The sequence below is a fragment of the Lissotriton vulgaris genome, chromosome 9 (genome assembly GCF_964263255.1).
Source record: "Lissotriton vulgaris chromosome 9, aLisVul1.2, whole genome shotgun sequence".
Lineage (NCBI taxonomy): Eukaryota > Metazoa > Chordata > Amphibia > Caudata > Salamandridae > Lissotriton > Lissotriton vulgaris.
The window spans coordinates 334,292,687-334,305,327 of NC_141697.1; the positions used below are offsets into that span (position 1 = coordinate 334,292,687).

Sequence of the window (12,641 nt, forward strand, 5' to 3'; positions counted from 1 at the left end):
GATGAGGACTTCTGTTTTATCTGAGTTCAGTTTCAGACGGCTTTGTTTCATCCATTCGGCAACTTCTTTCATTCCTTCGTGTAGGTTTGTTTTGGCGGTGCTGGGGTCATTGGTGAGAGAAAGGATCAGTTGAGTGTCATCCGCGTAGGAGATGATGTTGAGGTTGTGTTGGCGAGCGATGGCCGCAAGGGGGCTCATGTATACGTTGAAGAGGGTGGGACTGAGTGAGGATCCTTGTGGTACGCCACAGATGACTTCAGTGGTTTCGGATTTGAATGGTGGAAGGCGGACTCTCTGGGTTCTTCCGGTGAGGAACGAGGTGATCCATTCAAGTGCTTTTCCTTGTATTCCGATGTTTCTGAGGTGTTGTAAAAGGGTACTGTGGCAGACTGTGTCGAAGGCTGCAGAGAGGTCGAGGAGGATGAGGGCGACTGTGTCTCCATTGTCCAGTAGAGTTCGAATGTCGTCTGTTGCTGCGATGAGGGCGGTCTCAGTGCTGTGTTTTGCTCGGAAGCCAGATTGTGAGGAGTTGAGGGATTTGTTGGCTTCGAGGAAGGCGGCGAGTTGGTTGTTGACAGCTTTCTCGATGACTTTGGCTGGGAAAGGGAGGAGCGATATGGGGCGGTAATTTTTGAGTTCGGTGGGGTCCGCTGTGGGTTTTTTCAGAAGGGCGGTGAGTTCAGCGTGTTTCCAGCTTTCCGGGAAGGTGGCGGAGTTGAAGGAGCAGTTGATGACGTCTCGGAGGTGCGTGTGGAATTTTAATTTGCGATCTGAACATTATCTGCGCCAGCTTGTCACCTATGTACTACGTGCATGGCAGCCATTTTAGATATCATGGTCTCCCTGTCCACGATCGATCGCCAGCACGTCCCTCTGACCCAGCAAGCATCCTCCGCACACCCTGGCTCCCCCTCCCTCCTCCTCCTTATGAGCATGACCCTTCTGCATGACCCTGTCCTTGGGAGTCACGCCAGCGCCTGACCAACACCTCCTCTCCTCCCATGAATGCCCCTCTGTTGATAAACCTCCCTCCTGCGCTGGATTGTCCACGCGGCATGAATACCACTCCATTGATGGCCCCTCACCCCGTGTCCGACTGTCCACACAGGTCCGAGGCCATTGCCTAAGCCGGGAGATACCAGTTACTGCCCTTTATTGTATGAGGTCGCTCTCCTTCAAAGGACCCTCTATTGATCCAGGCCTCCCCACCCCCCGTGATATGATCAGGCGCACACATCCTAAGACTCGACGGAACACTCAGCTGCGTGATGGTCCCCTCCTCTTATCAGCAGGTTGAGGACCTCTATTGTGAAGGTATATGGGGGTGGGATTGACACTAGGATTACGGGGATGTCTTTTTCTTGCCTTACAAAGATCTGATTGTATTAAAAGGAAGGTCACATGCCATAAACCAGTGTATAAGAGGCCAGGCCTCCGAGAGGCTGTCAGAGCACCTCGAGATGATACCTTGTTGTCTGATCTGATGTGTTCTGCTCCGTCGGAATAAAACTTCTGTTTCCTGTCTTCTGGTCTCCGGCGCCTGCCTCATTGCTTGGTAAATTTGAATGGTACAAGGGCGGTTAGCGCCGGGCAAATCTTGAGAAAGGTCCTAGCCCTACCTTTTTCCACAATTGGCGTCCCAAAGCGTGGGGCCCATCAGCGACACGTGGATCCAGTGGGAGAGGTCCCGATGACAGAGTGAACGACTGCAACGATCGGGAAGAGCTCGTGTCCGATAGACCCTCGTCTGACAGCCGATCATCCGACCTTCACTAGTTCTGAACAGACCTCTCTCGAGTGATCTACGGTCCTGACTGGGAACCATCAGGAGTGCCGCGAACAACACGAAGGAGAGAGGACGATCGGGCGCTGGATCCAGAGGACAGGAAACCGTCCATGCGGTCCGGGTAAGGTCGTGTAAACACGACGAATTGAGGAAAATTGTTTTTGTTTGGATAATACTAGTATTACGCTTTGTTGAAACCCTCTGGAGATTCACTGTCTGCAAACGGGGAAAAACAAACAGGCTCTCTCTTTGCAAGCAGTGAAGGATAGGTAACGCAGACTTTTGTCCCCATTGTAATCCGTCGTGCCTATCTTCCTCCCCCACTGTTTCCCGAACTATCGTTCGTGGATTATTGTCTGGAGATTCTTTGTCTGCAAACAGGGAAGAACAAGGCCTCTCTTTGCAGGTAGAGAAAGAGTAGGTAACGATAACTTTTCGCGCCCACTTATTCTCCCCACTGGATTGTTTGATTGGCCGATTATTCGGTATTGGTTCTTTTGAGGTATTCACGGCCTCCAAACAACGTAGAATAGAAATATTCTGTCTAGTCTTTGTCCGCCGTGATAAGATAGGTAGTGCAGACTTTTGTCCCCATTGTAATCCGTCATGCCTGTCTTCTCCCCACTGGTTGGTAGCCTGTTTAGCCCGGACCGCTTATTAGAGATGAACCATCCAGCTCCACTGGAGGGCACCCCTAATAAGGACATGTTCACTAAGTATGGACTAGTCGCTATAGCTTACACTAAACTATGGCATAAATATACGAAAAAGAACCCTGAAAGTCAGTGGCCACTGATAGGTTCCTTTGACGAAAATAAAATAAAAACATTAGAAATAGCGCTCCAGAAGAATAAGACCACGCCCACTATGCTCGACAGTATCGGCATGTGGCGCAAAGAAACGGAACAACGAAAGAAAAGAGAAGAAGCAAAAATAGGGAAAGAATTACGAAAGGCAGCCCACCTAGCCGCGAAGCAACTAGAAGAAGAAATAAAAGAAAGAAAAGATACTATGCAAAACCAAGAATCAGGGTCGACAGGCCAATGCCCTGTTAGGACCCCCTCTGCGCTCTACCCTGAATTGCCCTCCAAACAACGGGCGAACGATGAGTTACTACTAGGTCCCCCAATCATCTACATGCCCCCTCCATATGCCCCCTGTCGACAAAGCTTTCACGCTCCGAGTGGGAGCGAAAGCGATCTCAGTGCTAGTGCACCAGCCCTCACGGCCTTTGCACCAGCCACATTAACAACCTCATCAGACGACCCCGAGTCAAGCAAACAATCATCGGCCAGACTGAATAGGTTGAGCAAAGATGAGCGGGATGGGATCGACAAAATAGCAAAGACATTAGTAGAACGAAGGGAGAGCGAAGATTATACAATGAGCGTATATAATTCACATGCCGACAGTCACAGACGGCATTTCATCTTGCGATTCAGCTACTATACCCTGAACGCGTATGAAGATAGGTATCAGAGTAAGGGACCCGCTAAACTAACAACACTGTATAGGAAAATTGATGTTGGAGATGGGACCGAACGTGAGGCGACGGAGCTCTTCATGCAAATGCTTGAGGTCTTCCGCCACCTCACAGAACAGAAACCAGAAACCAAGGTTACGGTCCCTGATGCAACCTCGGCAGAAGTGGCCAATACTATGATGCCTATCAGAGAAGCGGCTCCTTACTGGATCCCGCCACGGGGCCAGGGAACGAGCGACGATATTAATAATGAAAATGCAAAGGGAAGGGTTGTGTACAATTGGGTTTACCAACCATGGGACCGACAAGATATCCTAACCTTTAAGCAAACCTTGCCCGACTTAAGAAAGAACCCGACAGCATTTTATACCGAATTAGGCACAGCCTTGGGTTCGACAATAATGACTATAGCAGATATTGACTTGTTCTTTGGGCTATGTCTGCCAGCTGACGTGTGGAAGCAAATCCGGAAGGCTGACCACGCGGATCTGTTTGGACATACCTGGGACCAACTCGGTAAACTAGATAGACAGCGAGAGCCGGGGAGTAAACCAGTGAAAGACATACTGGAACTCCCAGATAAAATAGTCCAGAAATTAAAAACACTGGTCCCGGAAAGAAAAGTAGACTGGTCGATAGTCACGGCCTGTCGACAGAAACCCCAGGAAGATGTGTCAGAATACTTCTCCCGATTTGAGACAGTGTTCTCCGACTACAGTGGCCAGGACATGACCACCGCAACCGGACAGCACCTGTTTGTGCAAAATTATGTAAAGGGACTAACACAAGAAGTCTCCCAAAAACTACAGACGAGTGAGAGTAGTTGGGGGGCCTCCAAACCCGCAGCTATCCTTCAGATGGCTCAGTATTACGAGCACCAAAAGAATGAGAATGATAGGGCGTCCGAGAAAAAGAAGAAAGATTTAAAGGAAAGGGTAATGATAGCTCAGATACAGGGTATAGCGCTAGGACGGGAACATCAAAGGGGGAACTACCAATCAAACACCCCCAGAGATCTACCTCCTAAGGATCACACCCCAACATCCCACACTGGACGGAGAGACGTTAGCAATGACCAATGCGCCTTCTGCAAAGGGCTCGGCCATTGGAAATTCCAGTGTCCGGTTTTGCTAGAGATGAATAGAAATAGGGATTCCAGGGATGTGACAGGTGGTCCAAGGAATAGAGTACAGGGACGAGGGAACTCCAACGACACTAACAATGACAGATCAGGAAGACTGAATACATTTGACCGTCCCCGACAGAATCAATATCAGCTATCCGAAGGTGAAAATGCCCCCGATTTTGCATAGGACTGCCAGGGGCAAGGGAGGGATCCAGTCGAGCTCTGTGTTGACCAGCAAGGTCCTTATGTCACCGCTAAGGTCTTGGGTACAGAGTCTCCATTCTTGGTAGACACTGGGGCGACACGTAGTGTGTTATCAAAACTACTGATTCCAAGGGCACCCTTGTCTGGCTCACACATAACGTCGATAGGTTTCGATGGGACGCCCTCCACTAACCCCCTGTCCGTACCTATTACCTTTGACCTAGAAAACAACACTGCTGACGCGACATTCCTACTCTCCTCCAACTCCCCTGACGCCATTATGGGCATTGACTTACTGAAGCATTTTCGAGCTACCATTAGGTGTTCCCCAGATGGAATACGAGTCATCCTGTACGACAACCCAGACATGCCCAGATCCCGTCCCCCACGACATATGTGCCCCATAACTGACGCTGACATGTCCTTGCTTGACGCCCTGCCCCCGTACTTGTGGGCCAAAAACGACTCTGATGTGGGGCGAATGATGATTGATCCTATCCACATAACTGTACGACAGGACGCTATGCTCCCGAAACTCCCGCAATATCGGATATCCCCAGAGGGTGAGAAGGCACTGGTAGCGATCATTCAGTCTCTGGTAGATGCAGGAGTGGTTGAAGAGGTGGTTAGCAACGTCTGCAACAGTCCAATCCTACCTATTGTTAAGAAGCAAGGTGAAAGAGATGAGAAAGCGTACCGCTTCATCATCGATTTACGAGAGATTAACAAAGTGGTTGTACCCCAATATCCCGTAGTCTCTGATATCACCACCATTTTGACCCTCATCCCGTCCACCGCCACCACCTTCACTGTTATCGACCTTAAGAACGCGTTTTTCTCTATCCCCATCCATCCAGACAGCCGTTATCTCTTCGGCTTCACTTTAAAATCCCGCTCGTACCGATTTTGTAGAGCTCCCCAGGGGTACACTGAAAGTCCCAGCATTTACAGCCAGGCCCTCAAAAGACAGCTAGATGCCTTCCAGCTACCAGAGGGAGTGGTGTTGATCCAATATGTCGATGATATCCTTTTGGCGGCCGACACCACCCCGCTTGCAACGACAGCCACCGTCCAACTCCTACACTTCCTTGCAGAAAATGGCCATAAAGTCTCCAAAAAGAAGTTACAGTTCTGTCAGCCACAAGTGACTTATCTAGGCCATCTTCTGTCCAAAGAAGGGAGGAAACTTACCCCTGACCGAATCCAAACCATCCTAGACACCCCCATCCCAAAAACACAAAAACAAGTCCGCTCTTTGGTTGGCCTAACCTCTTTTTGCAGACAGTGGTTGCCTAATTATAGCCTCATTGTGAAACCATTACTTGCCCTACTGACCAAAGACGTCCCCTCCCCGCTTCCTTGGACCACTGAGTGTCGTCAAGCCTCCTTTAAGGAATTACGGGATGCACTCTGCTCGGCACCTGTCCTCGGAACGCCGGATTACTCCAAATCCTTCTCCCTCTTCACCCACGAAAGGGAGGGATGCGCATTGTCTGTCCTGACTCAATTGATTGGCCCTAAGCAGCGCCCATGTGCCTACTTCTCCGCCACTCTTGATCCTGTAGCCAGAGCTTTACCTGCCTGCCTTCGAGCAGTAGCTGCCGCTGCTGGCTCCATCCGTCAGAGCGAGGGAATCGTACTTTCTAATTCCCTCACTGTATTAGTGCCCCATGCAGTAGACACCCTTTTGAACCAGACAAAGACCCAACACCTGACTAGCGCACGACTGACAGGGTACGAGTTGACTCTGCTTGCACCCCACATCACACTAAAGAGATGCACGACTTTGAATCCTGCCACATTGTTACCCCTGCCTGAAAACGACCCCGACGTTCCTCCCATACACGACTGTGTGACCCTCACAGACGAACAGACTAGGAGTAGGGTTGACCTCCGAGACACTGCTTTCACTGAGCCCGATGGAGAGCTATGGGTAGACGGCTCATGCATCAAACTCCCAGATGGCACCACTTCAGCTGCCTATGCAGTCACGACAGCCCGAACAGTAGTTGAGACAGCCTGCATCACACAGCGATCTGCCCAGGCAGCCGAGCTGATAGCCCTCACCCGAGCATGCATCATAGCCGCAGGGACCACCACGAACGTATATACGGACAGCCAGTATGCCTTCGGAGTGGTCCACCATTTTGGGCTCCTGTGGAGGGAGAGGGGATTCCTGACGTCCCACGGTACCCCAATCCTCCACGGAGATTTAGTGTCCGCTCTGATTGAGGCAGTTCTCCTCCCCAAACGATTAGCGGTGATCAAATGTCAGGCACACAAAAGAGTGACAGACTTAGTCGGACAGGGGAATGCATTAGCCGACACCACTGCACGAACCACAGCTGAGAATAGGACGGTGACACGCATATATGTGACCAGGTCACAAGCGGAAAAATGGAGTGACACAAGGGAAATGATCAGAGACATACAGTCGGCCAGCACCCCTCACGAACTAACTAAGTGGGCAAGGGTGGGTTTGAAGGACGAAGAGGGCTGCTGGCGAACAAAGGATGCAAACAAATGGTTGCTGCCCGACTCATATCTGATTCCCATACTGACAATGGCTCACTCCCCCGCACACATAGGATCTGCACCCATGATCGAACTCGTTTCCAAAGTCTGGCATAACGACAAAATCCCCGACTCAGCCAGACGCCTAGTTCAGCAGTGCCTTATCTGTCTGCAACACAACCCCGGGAAAGGAACTGTAGTACCCCGGGGAGGGTTCGGGACCCCCAATCACCCCTTTGAGGTCCTTCAGATGGATTACATCCAACTAGAGAGATGCCAAAACCTGAAGTATGTACTAGTCATTGTGTGTGCCTTCAGCAAATGGGTGGAAGCCTATCCAACCCGTGACAACACTGCCATGACTACTGCCAAAGTACTACTGAAGGAATTCTTCCCTCGCTATGGCCTTTGTCGAATTTTATGGAGCGACAACGGCCCCCACTTCATAGCTGAGGTTATCCAATTAATCCTAAAAGGGTTGGGGGTGAAGCAACGATTTCATGCGGTCTTCCACCCCCAATCCGCTGGTCTAGTGGAACGCCATAATGCCACACTGAAAATGAAACTGGCAAAAATAGTGGCCACCACTGGACTTAACTGGCCGGATGCCCTCCCACTGGCCTTGTTATCGATGCGCTCCACTCCCACCAAGCACCATTTGACCCCCTACGAGGTCGTGTTTGGGCGTCCGATGAATCTCTGGACTGCCCCCAAACCAACCTCCATTCATGACGTCCCAGACGTCCTACTATCTGATTATTTGTGCAAGTTAACTAAAACGTTGTCTGTCATTCATCAACAGGTGCAGCAGGCTATCCCCGATGCTTCCAGGGGCCCAGGCCACGACATCCAACCGGGAGATTTCGTATTGATACGAAATTTCCAGCGAGCCAAGAGTCTGGAACCCCGGTGGACGGGCCCCTGGCAAGTGCTGATCACCACCCGAACGGCACTCCGAGTGGAGGGGAAGAAGCACTGGCTGCACGCGCATCATTGCCGAAAGGTCTCTACAAACCTGGCCACGACAGAAAACGTCAGCACCCAAGAAGAGCTCCTGAGCAAAGACCGACCGATATTGGACTGTTATCCCGATACTGAGGCACTCGAACTTGCAAAATTCTCCGATCCCACTGTGCCATCCAGAGAAGGGTATTTCCTGCGTCGAAAGGAGGGAGTTTCGGCTAAGTAGGCCACGGACTAAGTTAAATCTCAGAACGGTGACCTAAGCACAATCAAGGGTTGCCGGGAGAGAAGCTAAACGAAGTCTGTGGTTCTGCCCGCTACCGAGCTCCCTTGAAGGTGATCGAAGCGCCAGATAAGAAGATGATGGAAGCGCCAGATAAGAAGATGATGGAAGCAACAGGAAATACCCAGTATAGAAATCCAAAGACTGACAACTTGCACAAATCAAAGACAATCGCACTCTTCATTGTCTTCCTCTTCTGCCTCCTCCTCATGACCTCCTTCTGGATTCTGGAGGAAAGCACACCGGCTCATGAGGCATTGCTACCTACTGCACAGCCGACCCCCCTGAAAGAGCATCACCTAATCTCTCTGTCGCCTCAGCTCCGAGAAAGGCGCAGGGAATTCTGGAACAATTCCTTCGTGCAACTGTTGCACCAACACAACCTTGCTGCGAACGCTACGAACTGTTGGATCTGCGGGTTGCTCCCGCATGCCACCGGACACTCTATTCCCTTCATCCCTTCACCCTTCTCAGTTCACGGCTCTTGCCTCGCCTGGCTGATCCTCATGCAAGAGAGCCACAAGGACAACGCCACCTCCGGCCGGACAGTGTCACACTTCTACTCTGGGTTCTGGCTGAACAGAACCGGAAAGACTCCTGCTGCCCTGTGTCCTGCGCTCGCAGGCGCCACCTTCATCAAAGACATTCCAGCCAAAGAACGAGTCGAAGTACAGGTGCTCCACAATCCAGCCAGGACCACCTTCTCTCATCTGCAAAAACAAACCACCGCTACACTGACTGTGGCTCTGTCTGTCATCAATGTCACAGGTCTTGTGTGTCTCGAAGGCCATGGAACGCAGCTGGTGGGTCACAGCGCCTGCCAGATCACCAGAACATTGGACTCAGCTGACCCCCCTTCCTTTGTTGCTTCTCCAAACATGTACTTTGTGTGTGGCACCAAGGCTTACACCTGGCTCCCGAAGGGTTGGAAGGGTACCTGTTACATTGCCTTCGTTCTCCCACCCACATATGTAGCCCCTGCCAACCATCACCGGCAGAGGCGTGCAGACGACCCTGGACAAGCCGACTCCACCGGAGCACAGTTCCTAGATGCAGCAAAGGGACTTGTTCCTCTGTGGGGCCCAATGGCAAACAGCCGTGCTATCCGGCACCTGACCCAGGCAGTAGAAACAACGATCAACATCACTGCTGGTATCCTCGCCAACAACACTGCGGAACTTCAGGCGGTCCGCCTCGTGACCCTCCAAAATAGACTTGTCCTAGACGTGGTCCTAGCCGACCGAGGAGGAGCATGCCGCATCATCGGATCCAGCTGCTGCACATACGTGCCTGACAACTCGCCTTCAGTCTACAAAGCCATTGAACACCTCCACAGACTCTCCTCAGAGGTTCACCAAGAACAAGAAGGATGGTCGCTTGGGAGCTGGTTTTGGGACACCTTGAAGAATTGGGGTTGGAAGTTGTTCTCCTTCGTGCTGATACCTGTTGTAATATTATGTGGGTGTTGCTTAGGTATCCAATGTCTGCCACCTTTGTGCGGCCTTGTTTCTAACTGTATGTGCCCAAAGACTTTGGACTTCCGAAATGAGCACATGAGTCCCCTCTATGAAGTAGAAATACGTGGCCTTATGGGGATAAATCCAAACTGACAAGTTGGCGAGACATGTTAAAAGGGAGGACTGTGGAATTTTAATTTGCGATCTGAACATTATCTGCGCCAGCTTGTCACCTATGTACTACGTGCATGGCAGCCATTTTAGATATCATGGTCTCCCTGTCCACGATCGATCGCCAGCACGTCCCTCTGACCCAGCAAGCATCCTCCGCACACCCTGGCTCCCCCTCCCTCCTCCTCCTTATGAGCATGACCCTTCTGCATGACCCTGTCCTTGGGAGTCACGCCAGCGCCTGACCAACACCTCCTCTCCTCCCATGAATGCCCCTCTGTTGATAAACCTCCCTCCTGCGCTGGATTGTCCACGCGGCATGAATACCACTCCATTGATGGCCCCTCACCCCGTGTCCGACTGTCCACACAGGTCCGAGGCCATTGCCTAAGCCGGGAGATACCAGTTACTGCCCTTTATTGTATGAGGTCGCTCTCCTTCAAAGGACCCTCTATTGATCCAGGCCTCCCCACCCCCCGTGATATGATCAGGCGCACACATCCTAAGACTCGACGGAACACTCAGCTGCGTGATGGTCCCCTCCTCTGATCAGCAGGTTGAGGACCTCTATTGTGAAGGTATATGGGGGTGGGATTGACACTAGGATTACGGGGATGTCTTTTTCTTGCCTTACAAAGATCTGATTGTATTAAAAGGAAGGTCACATGCCATAAACCAGTGTATAAGAGGCCAGGCCTCCGAGAGGCTGTCAGAGCACCTCGAGATGATACCTTGTTGTCTGATCTGATGTGTTCTGCTCCGTCGGAATAAAACTTCTGTTTCCTGTCTTCTGGTCTCCGGCGCCTGCCTCATTGCTTGGTAAATTTGAATGGTACAAGGGCGGTTAGCGCCGGGCAAATCTTGAGAAAGGTCCTAGCCCTACCTTTTTCCACAGTGCGGTGCTATGATGGAGTCTGCTTTGTTGAAGATGTGGTGAGGACATGGGTCTGTGGGGGATTCTGAGTGGATGGAGTTCATCAGGCGGACGGTGTCCTCAGTGGAGATTAGGTTCCAGTCGTTAAGAGCGTTCAAGGGGGGAGAATGTTCAGTATATGGTTGGGTGGGTTGGTCTTCGGGTTGGTTGTCGAAGCTGTTGTGGATGTCTGCAATTTTGTTGTAGAAGAATAAAGCCAGGGAGTCGCAGAGGGCTTGAGAAGGGGTGATGTCGTTGGAGTTGGCCGAGGGGTTGGTAAATTCCTTGACGATGTTGAAAAGTTCCTTGCTGTTGTGGGCGTTGTTATCTAGTCGATCCTTGAATGCTGTTTTCTTGGCCTTTCGGATTAGTTGGTGGTGTGTGCGGGTGGCGTTTTTGAAGGCGTCCTTGGTGCTAGTGGTTGGGTCTTTTTTCCAGGCCTTTTCAAGGGAGCGGCAGAGTTTCTTGGACTTCTTAAGATCATCGTTGAACCATGAGGCCTTCTTGCTGCTAGGTTTGCGTTGATGTTTTTTCAGTGGTGCTAGGATGTCGGCGGTGTTGGATAACCATAGGGTGAAGTTGGCGGCGGCTTGGTCTGGGTTAGAAGAGTGGGCTGGGGTGTTAAGAAGGAGCGATGAGGAGATCTGGTCGATGGTGATTTTGTTCCAGTTTCTTTGCAGAGTTGGTTGGAGGTGGTTGGTGGGTTTCGGCTTGTTGTAGGTGAAGTGAACGCAGCTGTGGTCAGTCCAGAGGAGATCCGTAGTGTGGCTGAAGGAGACATGATTGCTGGAGGTAAAGATGGGGTCGAGTGTGTGACCTGCGATGTGGGTGGGGGAAGTGACCAGTTGTTTAAGTCCGAGGTTGGCGAGGTTGTCCAAGAGGGTGGTGGTGTTGCTGTTGTTGTTCTTTTCAAGGTGAAAGTTGAGGTCTCCCAGAAGGATGTAATCTTTGGAGGGGAGCGCGTGTGGAGTGATGAAGTCCGTGATGTCTTCACTGAATTTTGCGCGGGGTCCTGGTGGTCTGTAGAGGAGGGTGCCTCTGAGTGTGGTCTTGGGGTCGATGTGGATCTGGAAGTGAAGGTGTTCAGAGTTGGCGAGGTTGACGTCAGAGCTGGTTGAGATGTGGATTGATTTTTTATGGACGATAGCGATTCCTCGTATCGCCTGAACTCCTGTGGCTGGATGGCTGAAATACAGACCCTGAAATGAGGAGGAGGGAGACAGGGCCTCCTTTAGAAAGCATTAGAGGGCATTGTTCACAAAAGTCTCCTAGCTCGTGCTTCCTGAGCACTGCCATTTGATAGAAGGTGGTAGCAAGGGGTGGGACTGCAGATTCTGTTTTTCAAGGTGAGAAGTGAGGAAGTTTATAGGCAAGCCCTGCCCTTTCTTTCTGTGTCTGATTGCTAATTCAGGAAGGTTGATATCAGCCAGATACAGAGATCTCACACATCATTGTGTGCATGTTTTGTGGTCTCCTGCTTTGAGCAAGTGCCGTTGCTACCTGCTGTCAGAGCCCTCACTTTGCATAAAGGAAGTGTCTAAAGAACAGACAGAAAATTGCATTTGAAACCAACATATTTCTGAAGCCTTGGACATTGGATCCACATTCCCTGTCTGGGATCCAAGGCACCCTACTTAGTTCCAGACTGGTGGTGTCACTAACGTCAGGAAAAAAGCAGTGTCACCGCTGAAGCTGAAAGCCCTGATCGGTCCAGAGGCTGCAACTGCTGACACAAGACACA

General features: G+C 51.1%; 1 protein-coding gene across 4 annotated transcripts in view; it reads left to right on the top strand.

Moving 5' to 3' along the window:
• TTC7B (tetratricopeptide repeat domain 7B) overlaps positions 1-12,641 on the top strand; it is a 1,385,350-nt gene that overhangs the window by 1,082,319 nt on the left and 290,390 nt on the right. The window lies entirely within an intron of this gene.